The sequence below is a fragment of the Pelodiscus sinensis genome, chromosome 15 (genome assembly GCF_052426305.1).
Source record: "Pelodiscus sinensis isolate ZL-2025 chromosome 15, ASM5242630v1, whole genome shotgun sequence".
In the NCBI taxonomy this organism is placed as follows: domain Eukaryota; kingdom Metazoa; phylum Chordata; order Testudines; family Trionychidae; genus Pelodiscus; species Pelodiscus sinensis.
The window spans coordinates 7794599-7809815 of NC_143066.1; positions in this window are offsets into that span (position 1 = coordinate 7794599).

The window sequence follows — 15217 nt, forward strand, 5'->3', positions numbered from 1 at the left end:
TCTGTATCCCACACCCTGCAGAGCCTGTCTGCTCCACCCTGAATTCCTACCTTTCAGCTGTCTGTAAATACCACCTCTCCTGCCAGCGACACACTTCTCTGCTGAGAACTGGCACTGGGCATGTTGAAGGAGAGACCCCCATGTGGAGAGCCGTCTCTAGGCTCTCCAGCACAATGTGATTTCATGTCGCACATACCAGTTACCACTTAAAAACACTGCCTCCTTTCTCTTGGCACGACATCACATCCCCGCCCCCCAGCAAAACAGAGGCTGTGGACTCCCAGCAGATCCCCGGCTCGCAGCGATAGATGTGACTCCAGCAATGTGAGTCAGCCGGTTTGGGAAGCAGCACCAATTCGGACTTTTTCATCTGTTTTTTCTAGCACTTCCATGGGGAGATGAGAAGCAAACTGTTTAACTCTAGACAGGTCACTTTGGAGTCGGACGATCCCAGTGTTCTCTTCCCTCCAGCCTGAATGGTCATTGCCCAAATCTTATTAGTGACGCACACATTGGCGCAAAGCCTGTCTTTGCCACTCAAACATGAACTTTTGGGGCCATCCAGAGTCCGAGCAGAACTTTGTGTTTTCACACCTCTTTAAGGAGCTGAACTGAGACACCAACCCCAAGTCAACGGGAGCACTAGAGGCATTCAGATTTGTACTGCGGTCTAGATTCAAACGTCATTGCTTAGGTCCATCTGGCTAGTAAGAAGCAGTATCTAAATTAAAGGCCAGATTCTAATACCTTTTAATTGTTGAGTGGAGTTGTGCTTTGTTAGTACTTTCACTATGGCTGCTTATGCTGTTATCCTCAGTACAATAATATTTAATGTAAAAGTAAGGATCTCAAAATCTAGTCCCATAGACAGAAAATATTCTTGACAGTCCAAGCAGAGCACTGGGGTAGAGGTGATTCGGAAACAGTGATTTGACATTTTCTTCTTTCATGGGAAATACCTGACTTTGTTTGTGTGCACACCTTTTTTGGATCAAAACTCCAAATATTTTGACTGGAAAGGCTGCTGTGGTGCTTTATGGGAGTTGTAGTGCAGGTGCCTCTTATTCCCATTCTATTCGATATGGTAAGACTGGTCAGCCAAGCTTATCTCCCAAGATGCGCCAGGGTCTCTCCCCCGCTTGGTGAAGTAGCTGAATCACAAGTGTCTGGCTGTGGTGCATCGTGGGAGATGTTGACTGTCTGGGGAGTCGAACACATGGAAGAGCACAGCCCCATGAGACAACCACGCTGCACCTCTGACAAGGCATTTCAATGGCACATCCCAACGGAGTCACTTCCATTTTTGGCTGAAATACTTGAGGCCTTTGTATGTGAAAATCACTTCTTTCAGGTTTTGAGCACTTTGTCTTTCAAGAAAACTGAAATTTTCTGCAGAAAGCAGCTGTTTCTTATGACCATTGTTGTTTAGGTGTTGTCTACACTTACCACGTTAAAGCGTTGCCATGGCACTAGCTCTTAGTGACAGAACGGTCGCACACCAGCGTTGGGTGAGAACTCTCAGGACGCTTTTAAAACCACCTTGACAAGGGTCATAGCTCCCAGTACTGGGAGCGTGTCTGCACTGGCACTTGACAGCACTGAAACTAGCTGTGCTCGGGTATATGTATGATTTTTCACACCCCTCAGTGAGCGCTTCAGTGCAGTAATTTGCCAACATACACAAGCCCTTAGTCAAACCAACTTCCAACCAGAACTGGTTTGACAGAAAACTATCAATCCACCCTAACTGGAGTTTAACCGAGCAGCCAGCTTGGCAGTCATGGGTCACTCTCTCGAGTTGGATTCTCATTTTGGACAGACTGTCTTGCAGGGAGATGCAATTCCTGGTCCACAGCCTCTGAACACTGTATATGAAACAGGAGCCCGGAAATGCCGGTGGGGCTGCATCCTCCTCTTTTTACAGTTTCCCAAACTTGCAGGAATGCTGCCATTCTAGTTCCAAACTTGTTCTTCATGTGGGAACTAAGTTCCATTCAAGACTTTTTCTCTGAGGGGGAAAATAGCTGGCTGACCATCAAGGGAATCTAGGCAAACATGTCAGTGGAGACAGCAAAACTGGGGGGTATGACTAGAGGGCCAAACACCTTTATGGGAGACCTGATCCAACCTTTGCATGAGTAGGAACTATTCTCATGAGTAAATTAAATCTGCACGAATGGGTTATGTGGGATGGATCAGATGCCAACAGTACTTAATTTGTGCCTTGGTTGAGCTGGGGCACCTCTAGGCTTGGCAGTTCATAGCCCTGGCACCTCTTGGCTTCCTGTGTGAATTATGAATCTTAAAAAAACAAATGATTTGGCTCCTAGCACCTCTTTGATTACAAGCTAAGTACAGGTCCCCAGGACTTCTCGGGGCTCCTGTATACACACCATTCCTTCAGGGCAAGTGAGATAAATAAAGGGTAGCTATTTTTACTGTACGCATCAATGACAACTGTCCACGCAGCCGCAAAGTGGTGCCCCTTCCAGCGGTGGGGTTAAATATTAAACAAACACTAAAAAAAACACATGCTCATTCAAGCAGAACAAACCCAAGCTGGTGAAGCCAGCGCTGTGAGTCATTTGGCATGAGAACGCATCGTGGAATAAATTAGATTCTCTCCTGCCTCAACGGCCCTGGTGCTTTACTCAGGAAAGGAAATTTGGCCCTATTGTTATCTTTGGCGCTGGGAGAGAACAGTGCATGTTCATTTCATTAGTCATCTGCTTCCCCTGAGGAGTGTTAGGAAGTGTGGGTGGGAAGCCAAAGGGCATGTGGGTCTGGCCAATGCAAGAGGAGCAGCATGCAAGCTGGAAACGTGGCCTTGTTTAGACACACCTGAAGGAGGATTGTCTAGCCATTGCACACATTGTTACAGTGATGGGTGGAGGTCTGCCCACCGTCACCACTGCCACCCTGCCACCTCTGCTGCAACCTCACCCCCCTTTGTTTGTTTCCTCTTGCCTTGGCAATGGCCTCCCCTGGTGTGCAGCCTCCTACACTCAGCCGGTTGTATTTCTTTATCAGAGTGCAGCCAAAAAACACCCATCCGCAGACAGCTCTAGTGAACGCCTGGCTGTTTCTAAAACCAGTTCCTAATACCTTTCTCCCTCACACACCATGGACTTGTTCGACTAGTCTCCTCCCCACCCTCGGTATTATCCTCGCCAGCTAGCCCCAGGGTCTTCTCTGTCCATTGACACACGATCTCCGCGGAGATCCATTGACACACGGTCTCCTTTTGTCTGGAGCAGACCTCCTCTGTCCCTGGTCCCTTGCATAGCCCCTCCCTCTTCATCTGCCCTGCAATCTCAACTTCTTACTCCCTCAGGATGGAAATAGCTTGTATGCTAACAGGGCCAGTTGTGAGGGGAAGTAATCAGTAAATCACGCACCATCTCTGGTGACACTGCACATTTGTTACATTTTAAGGGTTCAGAGCTTCAGATTGATTTTTCCCCCCTATTCCTTTCCACTGGCTCAAAATCAGGTGGCTGGCCGTTCTTCCCAGCTGCGATGTGGAAGAACCAAAGGTCGGTGCTCTCCACCAAAGGAAAGAGCCAACATTTGGTTCTTTCACACCATCACTGAGTTAGAGTCAGCAGAAAATGCCACTTGTCTTTTGTACCTCAACTGGGCATGGAACAACATAAGCAACCAGCTCACAAAGGAAGACGTCCATGTGAGCTGACTCTCATACCAGTTGACAGTGGGACAATCCAAGCCATTTTTCATGTGCTGAACATAATGGCTGCACTGAGTCAGAACCATGGCCCATCTAGCCCAGTATCTTGTCTTCTGATAATGTCTGATGCCAAATGCTTCAGCAGGAATGAACAGAACACGGTAATCATCATGTGATCCATCCTGTTGTCCAGCCTCTGCCTCTCCTGGCAGGAAGAGATTTAGGGGCACCTGGAGCACAGGTTTGTATTCCGACTGTCTTAGTTAATAGCCATCAATGGCAGTTTCCATGAATGTATCTGATTCTTTTTTGAACCCTAGTGATAGAAATGTAGCCGTGTTAGTCTGGTGTAGCTGAAACAGAAAACAGGACTATGTAGCACTTTAAAGACTAACAAGATGGTTTATTAGGTGATGAGCTTTCATGGGCCAGACCCACTTCTTCAGATCAAATAGTGGAAGAAAATTGTCACAACCATATATACCAAAGGATACAATTAAAAAAATGAACACATATGAAAAGGACAAATCAAATTTCAGAACACAAGGAGGATGGGGGGAGGTAAATGTCTGTGAGCTAATGATATTAGAGGTGATGATTGGGGAAGCTATCTTTGTAATGGGTAAGATAATTAAAGTCTTTATTCAAACTTAGGCGTAAAGTGTCGAATTTAAGCATGAATGACAGTTCAGAGGATTCTCTTTCAAGTGTAGTCTTAAAAGGCCTCACAAACATTTACCTCCCCATCCTCCTTCTGTTCTGAAATTTGATTTGTCCTTTTCATATGTGTTCATTTTTTTAATTGTATCCTTTGGTATATATGGTTGTGACTATTTTCTTCCACTATTTGATCTGAGGAAGTGGGTCTGGCCCACGAAAGCTTATCACCTAATAAACCATCTTGTTAGTCTTTAAAGTGCTACATAGTCCTGTTTTTTTGAACCCTGTTAATCTTGGTCTTAGCAATGTATATTTATATGAAGAAGTACTCTCTTTTGGCTTTAAAGCCTGCAGCCTATGAATTTCATTGGGTGCCCCCAGCTCTTTTCTTATGTGAAGAGGTGGTAAACACTTTCCTTATTCACTTTCTTCCTGTCATGCCCCCTTCACACCCATGAGAAAATAAATGATTAAGTTGAACAGTTGCAGTCTTTTTAGTCTCTTCTCCACTGAAGCTGGGCCATACCCCTTATCTCCTGTGTTGTCTTCACTGGGATCTTTCCAATTCCACACCTTTTTTGAGATGCAAACAGTAGCCATGGTGCTGGCATACTGTGCATGTATATAATGACGTTATATTTTGTCTGTTCTCTTCCTAATGGCCCCTTACATTCCGTTAAGCACTTTGGCAGCTGCTGCCAATTGAGCAGGTGTTTTCAGAGATCTTTATCCAAGATCATGAGTGGGAACACCTCATCTAGACCTCAGTGTCTACTACTTTGCAGCTATCAACACTGGCCGGAATGCACACTGAGTTGGTGACTGGCATGTCTGAGCCCTCTTTAGAGGAGCAAAGATTTGAATGACCGGCCAGAGGAACAGGAATTCTATTATGAGGATTAGTCAGACGTAGCCTAACTTATAGGCTGGGTCTACACTGGCATGAATTTCCGGAAATGCTTAAAACAGAATAGTTTCGTTATAAGTATTTCCGGAAAAAGAGCGTCTACATTGGCAGGCTGCTTTTCTGGAAAAGCCCTTTTTCCGGAAAAGCGTCTGTGGCCAATGTAGACGTGCTTTTCTGGAAAAGAGCCCCGATCGCCATTTTCGCGATCGGGGCTTTTTTCCGGAAAAGACTACTGGGCTGTCTACACTGGCCCTTTTCCGGAACAGTGTTCTGGAATAAGGACTTTTGCCCAAGCGGAAGCAGAATAGTTTTTCCGGAATAGTGGCTGATTTTGTGCAGTAGAGCATCGTTGCTTTTCCGGAAATTCAAGGGCCAGTGTAGACAGCTCGCAGCTTATTCCGGAAAAGCGGCTGATTTTCCGGAATAAGTGGCCCAGTGTAGACACAGCCATAAAGAAAGAAAACGGTAGGTGAGAAGATCCTACAGCTCTTCTGAGCAGGAGGCCAAAAATCTCCTTCAAGTCAATGGCAAAGCCCTTGCTGAGGGTAGATGTGCACAGCAAGCAGCAAAGAGTCCAGATGCCTGAGTTGACAAAGGTAGGTTCACACTGTGGCATGGACCGTAACCGTGGCGACATGACTAGGCCTCTGTTGCCGCGGGAGAGGGGATGGGCTTCCCAGCCTGAGCTCTGGCCCAAGCCACATCTACAACCATTACCTTTACTGCCATAGCGCCAGCCTGAGTCGCTCACCCCAGGCGCCGACTCATTGCCCTGGGCTGCCACTCGCTGTGTCGCCGTACCCCGAGTTTGAGAAGAGCGGCCTCAGGCCTTTATTAAATACCCCTGCAGTCCTGGGAAGCAGGATTCCTGCCCCAGTTGGCAATAATCCCGCAGAGATGTTGGATGAGCGCGAAGGCTGTTGGCTTTTCTGAGGGGTGATGATCTCAGGCAGCCACGGAGACACCAATCCCAGCTCTGAATGAACTCGAGTGAGGCATGAGAATCGGCCGTGAGAACGCCACCTGGAGCAAATGTTCCGCTCTGCTACACCCATGCATCCCTAGAGGCCTTGGGTGTGAGTGTGTGTGAAAGGAGACTTTGGTCCCTAGGGCTGGAATCAAAGCCAGCTGGTGTTGATGGAAGTACAGACTCCCATAGGGTCAGGAAGGGATGGCTGGACCCCTGTTGAACTGGTATGTTTCTTTACAACATGGCTGGGGGTGCTGCCATATAAAATTCCACCTCCCCATGGAACTCCTGCTGGCACCGTGACCCTTCTCTGCGGCTTACAGGGGTCCAGCCCTCTCCCATGTCAACTCCCAAGCTGCTCAGCTGGGCACTCAGTACGATTTTTAGTACCAGTTTAAAAGCATTGCCAGTAGAAAAACCAGACGACTCCTTCCTCCCAGCGTGCCCTTCCCAAGGAGAGGCCAAGGAGTGGGGGCAGCCCCTTGGGATAAGATGGACAGCGCCTCCCAGCACAGGCTGGCCTGCGTTCCTGCCTAGCCGGAAGTGGCCGGTTGCGGGTTGCAGCTTGCCGGGTGCTGTTTGCAGTGGGTAATTAAAGCTCCTAGTTGCAGGTGGAGCAGGGAGTGTGGGCTTTGCGGCCAGTTTGCAATCCACCTGTTTGTCAGGTGCAGCCCGGGCCACCAGCCAGCCCACGCACTGCAGGTTGCATCGATTCCCACCAGGCCGTAGTGGGAAGGGGTGGCATGCTGCTTTGAGGGAACCACAATTGTCCTGGGGCTTTCAGGGCAGGGTGTGGGCAGTCACACCCCCTGCCCTGGGGAGGGTGCACTATGTGCAGGAGTACTCGGGTGTGGTCCAGCCAGCAGGATTTGCTCCTCTGAAAGAGAAACCGGCTCAACGTGCTCTGGAGACTTCAGAGCCCGCCTCCCCTCCCTGGATGCTAAGGCGCTCAATCGCCTGGGACGCAAATGGAAGATCATGCCAGCATCACTGGGCCCGCGGTGTGACTCATTCCATGGGACTGTCAACTGGAGGGCGAATAGGAATGTGTAGGCCTGGGGGGGCCACACCCTGCCCTGTTAGGGGACTGGCCTCTGCCCAACATATCACATGACCGCAAGGACAAGAGGGATCCTTTCTGACGGGTAAGAGCCAAGGGGAGAGCTTGACGAATTCCTCACTGGTGAAATATGTTCTTAATCAGCTTGTCATGGTACTGCAGAGGGAGTTGCCTCCCGTCAGCCAGGCTCTCTCGAAGGAATTTCACTGGACCCTGCTGCGTCTTTAGTTGTTGAGTCAAAATCTGCTGGAGCATGCAGCTGGAGGAGGAGTCGGGCAGGGGTGGATAATGCAGGTGAAGTCTCTCCGTGGTACTAGGTGCCCCGCTCTAGCTCTTGTCTGAACCGAATGAATAAAAGTTGCTCAGCAGAGGCTAGCTCATGTGACTTGGAAAAAAACGGCGTGTTTCTTTTCCAGTTGGCACGCGCGTAAGGTGCACAGTGCTACAGCCCCTCCAGCCAAAAGGGGACCCCCTCTAGGCCTGGCCTCCTGCTTAACGCTGGGCGGAGAATTCCACCCCGTGATTCCTGCCAGGGTGGGAATGGAATTGTTCTTCCTTGCTGGAAGCGATGCTATTGAGACAAACAACTTGTGGCTCAATTAGATCTCTCTCTCTCTCCCTCTTTCTTTTTTAAAGGCCAGCTGCTATAAATCAGTGTAGTGTCACTGAAGTCCAGGGAGCTGTGCTGACTCACCCAGCTGAGGATGGGGCCCAAAGAAGCCAAGCAGTGTTGAATTCGCTGTGCCTGCAGCAAACATGAAATCCTCTCGCAGTCTCTGCACCTACCAGCACAAATCTAGGCCTGGCATCCAACCTAGAAAAAGAAGTACAGACGCGCTGACTTGTGTTCATGTGTTGTGCAGCAGTGTATGGCAGGCAACTACCTGTTCTAAGTATAAACTAGAGCCATGAGCACTTGCCTTGTTAAAACAACAGCATTTCCCCTATTTTGCTTATGGGGAAACCGAGACATAAATGTGAAATAGTAAGGTTACCCTAGGCCCTCTGAGTACCCTGCTCAGTGCCCCATTTACTTCACTCCATGGTGTCTCCCTTCAGGGTAGTGCCTTGTGACATCCTCATGTTGCACCACAATGCTACAGTGCCAGTTTTCCAATGCCACGCTCATTGGGTGGTGTCCCTTCCCTTTCTCCCAGAGAACATCATTTTAGGGTAATTCTGGGCATACCCAGCATGGGCACATATCCCTTGTGTAGTGAGCTGTGCAAGCCTTAAAAAAAACCTGAGCTACACTTTGTATTTGTGCTGTCCATACCTACGCAATCTCCCTGTGTCAGATACCTGGCACAGATACCTGGCACAGACAGCCACAGCCTCAGCTGTTTTAAACAGATGTAGCTCTGCTGAGAAGTGATATACCACCTGAGGATCCAGGCCAGATAGCTACATTACCGATCTGTATATTAAAACCAAACCAAAAGCACACGCGCTTCGGGAGGGGACCAACGCGACCTGTTTATTTACTACCGCTCCAGTCTAAATTTCAGAACACGTCCGACACTGACATTTCAGTTTTGTAGGAAAGCCCAGTGTGTCAATTTGTTTTCAGTCCGAATCGAAGTCAAAACTTCCCATGAAACAAATTCTTGAAAAATGTTGATTTGGAACGAATGAAACATTCTGTTTTGATGTCAAATTGTTCCTTTTGCTAAGGTATACATATCAAAACACTACTATGGATACAACATGTATACACAAACACCTATTAAAATACTTATTAATACAACATAGGCAAAACAAAATTAATTCCACTTACAGTTGAAAGGCTTTTACCTTTATTAAAATGTTTGAACAACATTGAAGTGAGTCAAAATGAATCATGGAGGCAGAAGGAGAGCCAGGCCCAGTGTGTTTGGTAGCTCTTCCTACCTGAAGGCCGGTTTGTATCAAATGCTTCCATTATGCTTAGACTAATTGGTCTCTTAGCTGGCAGTTAAATCGTACCAGGAATTCTGAAAGGGCTCTTAGACTGATCAGAACTCTGACTTGCAGGGCTGGCTTTTCCAGGGCAGGTAACGCTTCAGGCAGGCTGCCCCTATGCTACCCTGCAGCTACTCACTTACTGTGATTATTCTGGGCACAGAGGTCCCCTCTGTCTCCAGGGCTGGTTATCTGGGATGTCAAAAGGACACGGAGTGGGGAAAATGAGAGATCCCTTAGTGTGCAGGGATTCATCCATCTATGGTCAGTGGCAGGAGCAGGGCCCTGTGTCAGACTGGCAGAATCAGGCTCGCTCTAGCTCTACGGTCACAGCAGCAAATGAACACGCAGCTACCTTACTGCTGTAAGTGGGAGAGGGGTGGGGGAGGAGGGCTATGGAAAGACACACAAAAGACTGAATAGCGGAGAATGCTGAAAAGCTCTGCCTGAGGGAAACCTGGGAAGGCAGACCTCTGCTGCCGTCCCTGCTTGTGTGGCTATTGATTACTGCGTATGAAGAACCCGTTTCACAAATTACTGGGGGGGCCCAAGCTGCACCAGGATGCAGATTCGAAGGGTGTTCGCAAGTGAGCAGTAACAGCACCCTGGCTCCCGTGTGCCACGCTGAGTGGCAAGGCTGCACCTGCTCTGGGCATGCAAGAAACTGACCCTCCGCTTCCGGGGAGGAGGGGGCGAGTGCGCAGAGATGGCAGGTTTCTCATCCTTTGCTCTGTCAGGGCCACTCCCCTGGTGAACAATCGCCTCGGCCTGGCCTCCAGGAACCAGTTCTGCCTGCTCGCTCCTCTCCAACCTCCCTCTCCATCCGCCTCTGTACAGAAAGCAAAAGGTTACACCCTCTGCAGGCTGGCAGCTGCAGGGCCAGATTTTGCTCCTCTTTGCCCATCTTGGAAATGAAGCTGTAACTGGTGGAGGAGAAAGAGGGGAGGGGAGATCCCTCTTCCATAGAGAAACTTGGTACAGGACTCGCTTCCCCTGGGGTAAGAGCGTTTGAAGCCCATGCCTCACTCCGCAGTTGGTAGCTGCAGACAGGAGAGCTGGGAACATAACTGTAAGCGAATGCATGCTGAGAAAAGGGCCGTATATCCTGCCCCCCAAAGCCAAAGGACTGAACTTAGGCAGGCTACCTTACACAGCCTGCTCCTGTCCAGAGCTCTCTGGCCTGGCCTCTGAGGCAGGGTGCACCTTGCGGGAAAGGAGCCGTAACTAGCACTGAAGTGAGAGCGAATTTTGCTGCAGCCAGAACATTCCAGCTGGTTCTGTGCCCTGCTCCCTCATTTCCCTGTTGGCGTTCAGCTTGTGCATGTAAAACAAAGGGATGAATTTGGGGCAGAGCTCCTGCCTATGAAACTCGTGGGTAAATATTTAATGACCCAGCAGGCGGATTGCATGGCGGAAAAGCTGGGAGGGAAGTGGGAAAGCAGGAGCTGCTTCACCCAGCCCTCAGCAGGTTTGCAAGACCAGCCAAGAGACAGAGCCCTTTGTGGGCTGGGGCTCAGAGCACTTGGGCAAACCCTCCTTCCTGTGCTGCTGGTGAGAATCTCATTCCACTGGCCACACCCCAGAACCCTGCCCAGTCACATTTTTGCAACACAGCAGCAAGAGAGGGGCGTTTCCTACAGCAGCTCACACAGTGTGTAGGGGGACAGGACGGCCCATCCCAGATCTGCACAAAGAGGGGCGTGGGCGGGGCCAGTGGAAGACACCCAAGGGAGCAGGTGCGTGTGCATGTGGGTGGGGGCTGTGTCTCACGGCACCTTCCTATCTAGCATCTGTGCCCCCCTTCCAGTTCTGCCTCTTACCGACTTCAGCATGAGCGTGGCTCTAGGACAGCAGGCCCCAGGGAGATCAAGTGATGCAAGAGTCTCCCTTCTTTCCCAGGACAGGATGCGGTGCTTTTATTGTCAGGCAATACGGGCCCAATCACGGCACAGCTATGCTGGAGCTGTCCGACTATGCCAACTTCTAGTAGCGGTCAGTCTGGGTCTTCTTGGAGATGTAATGGGACATCGGGTGTTTTAAGGCCTGTCAAAATATGTTGTGGCCTCTGGGTGGCACAGGGCACTGTGTGCTGGGAGACGAAACCAGCTCCTCTCTGTTCCCTGATGCTCTGTAGGATAAACCTGCTCTACTTATCTTGTACTGTATTGCTAAAGCAAAATACAGGACTATGTAGCACTTTAAAGACTAACAATATGGTTTATTAGGTGATGAGCTTTCCTGGGCCAGACCCTTCTGAGGAAGTGGGTCTGGCCCACGAAAGCTCATCACCTAATAAACCATCTTGTTAGTCTTTAAAGTGCTACATAGTCCTGTATTTTGTTTCAGTTACACCAGACTAACATGGCTACATTTCTATCTGTAGTGCAGGAGAGTTTATTTTCCGCCCACCTGCTGTTCTTCTCTTCTCCCGCAAGAGGGAGCACATGCCACATTTGCTCTTGTGTCTCCCTGCTTGTCTAGTCTGTACATGAAGGAGGCTGAGTTAAAGCAGCTATTGCAGGTAAGCAGGGCCCAGAGCATTTCTGTAGCGGCAAAACTACTACAGCCAGGGGCCAGTTGTTCTCTGCTTACATGTCAGTTGCAGGGACTGTCAGAAACCACGTGACAGGGCTTGAGAGAGGCAAGGAGCTCTGGAGCTTAGAGGACAGGAGGGGAAGCTAGAGCCAACCTCACCTCGGACCCACCTAACACAGACAGTAATACACATGCCCGTGTGTCTGTGCATAGGTATCCCAGTGTCACTACTTACCCCTCTTGCTGATCCATGAAGCCACTTCCTTCTCTTCCTCCAGTCCTTGCCCACACACCACTGTGATGGGTTCGGTCACAGATCCCCTTGAGACGGTGGCTTGATGTGCTGAAAACCAGCGAGCCGACCTTCCTGGGTACCCTCCTTAGTCTGTCTTGCTGAGCCAGGCTCTCCGGCTTCCTCCAGTGCTGGCACAGAGATGGGGTCACAGCCCACAGTACAGGAATGCAGCCACTGAGATCAGCTCAGCTCTGCAAGGGCTCAATCAAAGGGATTCACCTCGGCACTCAAGTGCACGGCCCCAGTGGGCCATGAACCCCAGGTAAACCCGTCTGACTGTGCGTAAAGTTTTATACAAAGCAAGGTCATATTGTCCACCCTCTTTCATACGTGGAGCAAGCGCTGCACGGCTGCCTCCCCCAGGGAACAGTTATTTACACTGGGGTTTTCAATACACAAAAGTGATTTTATTAAGTATAAAAAGTAGGAGTTAAGTGGTCACAAGCGAGAGCACACGGAGCAAAGTAAGTTTCTAAGCAAAATAAAACAAAACACACCAGCTAAATCTAATGCAAGGGACACTTATTACACGCAGTCCTCTACCCTAGCCGTAGTTCTAATCATCGTTTTCCTAGGCTGGAACACATCCCAGCCTGGACCTGATCCTTTCTTGTGTTCCATCTTCAATGCTTCCAGCAGCCACTTTGGATAGTACGCAGGGCTGTCCTGACGTTCGGCAGCAGCCCCTATTGTTTGGCTTCCCACCTTTATATAAATTTCACCAATGGCGGGAATCCTTTGTGTTTGTCTCACCTTCTGTGGAAAAGTACAAGGACCAAGATGGGTCCCAGCATCAGTGACTGAAACACCTGTTTCCTTGTGGGGACTCCGTCTTAGCTGCTCCTATGAACAGGTCCATAGCAAAACCAAACCCATTTAAAGACAGCCACCTCTTTCTTGCTGGCGACTGACATCTTGACACGCGCACCTCTTACTGTGTCTGTGTGTGTGTGCATAGGCATGAACACACACACACTAACTCCTTACATAATATCTATGCACATACTGGTTATCAGTATCATTGTGAGACGTGGCACCTGCTTCTCTGGGAGAGCTTCTTGGGGAAACTACAATGTACACACCACATCGATGAGATTTCTGTAACCTCCCCCCCACCCCGCCCTTCTGGTGAGATGACAGTAAGAGATTCTGGAGTGACACTGCCCCCTGCAGGGGTGCAGTGGTGATGGGTGTCATGGCAATACTTAGCTATAGTTCAATTCTCCTTTCTGGCCTCACCCCCAGCCAGGCAGCTCCTGCAGCCTCCTTCCCACCTTTAGAAAAATGAGGTGATGAAAGGACGGGGGAGGGACAGAGGCTGGGAGATCTCCAAGCTGGAGGGTCAGTGTCCTTCTCTTGGCCAGCAACCCTAGTGGCACAGGGATCTCTCTGCTGCCCCAACACCTCTTGCCAGAGGAGCGGTGCTGCTAGCACCACTGGCTGAGGAACGGAAAGAAGGATCTGTGAGCTGCCGTACGTTGCAACACCTCACCCCCTGGGAGCTCCGTGCTGGAAGCCCCGTGCGAAGACGCGCTCCCCGTTGAGTATAAATGTTGGTAAATACAGTGACACCTATTAAAGGGGGCAGAGCTTGTCTGGAGCTTTACACGACTAATACCACTGCTTGCCATGAATTCCAGCGAGAGCTGCTTGCCAAAGGGTAACACCTCCCTGCTTACCCGCCTACACTGACACCGATTATCCACGTAGACTTACACTCTCCGCCAGCGATACCGCTTGGCCATGGCTGGCCGCCCACCTGCAATGCGCTGGAGCTTGTCAACAGGCCCCGCTACCCAGGTGAGTCCACAGACTGAGTCCTACAATGTGGCTAAGAGCTGCTTTGCTGCCTGCGAAAACGCACACGTGGGTCCACTGCTTGTCAAGTGGCATCATCATTGGGTATGTGCCACTGCTGGACACGCCCGCTGGGCTGTGGTGGGTGCTACCGCTCTTGGTAACACTGGGCGGTAATGCTGGAAGACCATAGGGCTCGCCTTCCCATTGTACATGCCTGCTCAGAGCTGATTTTTAGAAAGGCTGCGGAAAGGTACAAACATCCCTATCCCTACAGGACAGCAGGAGCACTCGCTTTGCATGGAACTTGCACACACAAGCTTCTTCAATGGGTACTTTCTGCTGCATTTCTGATCCAGTCCCCTATGTATCCATAGGGCTCGTCGTGCGCAGCACTCGTGCTCTTGAATGCACGGGTGCTCATTCTTGCACGATTTGGACCTGATACAACTGACCTAACTTGCCCTAAACTGTCACGGCAGCCAAAGGTGATTTGTGCCTGTGCAAGGAGTAGGACATTCTTGCTGCCGCTGGTTCTGGCCTGGGGCTGCACCACTCCATGGGGAACTGGAGAGGCAGGATTTCTTTCCGTGTGCCCAAGTGCATATGGGAAGATATTTCTCCCAATGGGATTTTCCCACCTTGCAGAGCAATGCTGACGGGCGTGGCGTGGAGCGATGGCTCAGGGCACCGTCAGGAACACAGGAGAGTAGCCGAGTCCCTCACTTTCCCCAAGTGCAGGCACTGCATTAGGAGCCAGCACGTGTGTGGCTCCTCCCCCACAGATCTGCCGAAAGGTCAGCCAGGATCTGGCCTGCTAAGACCTGCAGGCTGGGGCCTTGCCAATTTTCCTTCCAACATCCCTTTCACTTAAATTTCCTCTAGCTTGAAACCCGCCCTTATGCCTCTGGCGAGGGCCTGACGTTCATTTATTCGGAAAACACCAGGCATGCCTATGGCACTTGAAAATCAACAAAGGGTTTGGGGGGAGGGAGAGGCAGTTCTCGATGGACATGCCCAGTTAGCTATTTGCTCACTGCTGGTAAATTAACTAAACACAGTTGCCAGCTTTCCAAACATCTTGGCTACGTCTAGACTGGCATGATTTTCCGGAAATGCTTTTACTGGAAAAGTTTTCTGTTAAAAGCATTTTCAGAAAAGAGCGTCTAGATTGGCATGGACGCTTTTCCGCAAAAGCATTTTTTGTGGAAAAGCGTCCGTGGCCAATCTAGACGCGCTTTTGCGCAAAAAAGCCCCGATTGCCATTTTCAAATCTCAGCTGTCTACACTGGCCCTTTTGCGCAAAAGTTTTGCGTAAAAGGGACTTTTGCCTGAACGGGAGCAACATAGTATTTCTGCAAAAA